Raw genomic sequence first — 2,070 nt, forward strand, 5'->3', positions numbered from 1 at the left:
ATAAATATAAATAAAATTATTATAATTATCCTGGTCTCCTCCAGCCACCCTTTCTTACCACTACCAATGTGACCTTGCTAAAATTCCCATTGTTGTTGGGTACCCTTGAGTCAATTACGACTCATAAATGCCCAATGCCCATGCCACTGTCAATTTAAAAACATTGTGTACATTGTTGTCTTAAAAATGAAGCCAAATACTTGGGCAATGCACATTGACCTTGAAGGGGCATATCTTTAGAGTTTAATGACTTCTCCTTTTTATTTCTTTTCTACTCTAGGAGGTTCTATATGCAGCTGCTTCTGCCTGAAATGTCCTTCTGTCTTGGGTTCATTGGAAGAGCTCTTGTTTAAGTCCTGAAGATTTGGCTGACAGTGGCTGCTCTAGGGAAACTGATCGATCCCTCAGGTCTTGCATCTTTCATTCTCTTCAGGTTGGGTGCTTCAGGGACAGTCATGAAATTTGAGACTAAGGACACACTTCTCACTATGGTTAGAATGATCTTTCTAAAAACATAAAATGCATACCATTTCTCTTTCTGTCTTTTTCATTTACATGATATTTATTATTTTTTTCTTCTCTGAAACGTCTCATTTAACTCTTTAGAACTAAAAACCTCTTCACTAGCTCCCCATTGAATACAACCTAAAGCACTGACTCCATGTGAGAATGTATATATTGCTTACATGCTTTATCCTCATCCCCTGACATTTCACTCTCAACACACTGGAGTGATGTTGAGCATCTTACAGTGTCCTAAATAACATATGGTGTTTGTTGCCATGCATGTTGATTTCTCTTCAAAGAGTTCTCTTCCTATGAAATAATTTCCTATGGAAATAATTCTGATTCACACTTCAAAACTCAGTTTGAAGTAGCAGCTGAGAATGGATGGGGGCTTTTTTATTAATTTTAATGAAAGTTTACAGAGACTTAGAATTTTCACTCATTGATTGTTGCACTTTTATCCCTTCCCACCCCTCCCCCCAATTCATTCTTCTCCTTGAAAAGGAAAAGGAAAAACTCTTTCATTGTTATGCAATCCCTCCCCCCAATTCCACTCCACTGTGAAGCCTTCATTCTGAACTCCTGTCATGACAATAATACCCAATCACATATCTCTTTTCAACAGTTTTCTCCCTCATCTGTTTCAATACAGTATACACCATTCATCCCCTGCTTTACAACAGTGGCACTATGCAATATTTATCCTTTTGTGATGGAGATATTTCACTCAGCATTATGTCCTCCAGGGTCACCCATTTAGCGTTCTATTTCATGAGTTCATTTGCTTTTCAATGCTGCATATTATTTCATAGTGTGAATATACCAGAGCTTCTCTATCCGAGAATGGAAAGTTTCTTAAACCTTTGCACTTCTTACTGAGGAACTGGCTGGGAGAAAAATCCATTGGTTTATTATTGGTCCCTGTTGCTTCAGGGAGTAACTTCTCAGAATGAATGAGTCTACAGGCAGTTGCTATTGTTATTAAGTGTTCTTAAGTCACTTCTGATTTACACTGAACTTATCGGCAGCAGAACAAATCCCAGTCTGAACCTCCACCATCCTGACAGTCATTGCTATGCTTGAGCCCTTAAAAGAATCCCTGTGCCAATCCATCCCATTCAGGATCTGCTGTTGCCTTCTCTTTTGCTGATTCTCTACTTTACTAAGCATGGCATCCTTCTGCAGGACTTGATTCTTTCTGAATAAAAAATGTCCAAAGTATGTGAGCTGAAGTCTGACCATCCTCCCTTCTACAGCTCATTGTGGTTGCACGTCTTCTGAAACAGTGGCCTTTGTAGTCTATGGTCTATTCACTATTCTTTGCCCTCATCACAACTGAAAGGCATCAACTTTTCTTCAGTAATCACTGAAGTGAAATTTTCACTTGTGTGCTTATCCTGATGCCATATTTTTCTTCATGCTGTCCAGATTCTGTGATTATTTATTCCACCTACAGACTGAATAAGTATGATGAAAGGATCCACTCTTGATGCATGTTGTTGTTATGTTGTTGCGACTCATAGCGACCCTATGTACAACAGCCCTAAACTCCGCTCTGTCCTG

The sequence above is a fragment of the Elephantulus edwardii genome, unplaced genomic scaffold (assembly GCF_000299155.1).
Source record: "Elephantulus edwardii isolate Elephantulus edwardi_28Jun2011 unplaced genomic scaffold, EleEdw1.0 scaffold00016, whole genome shotgun sequence".
NCBI classification, from domain to species: domain Eukaryota; kingdom Metazoa; phylum Chordata; class Mammalia; order Macroscelidea; family Macroscelididae; genus Elephantulus; species Elephantulus edwardii.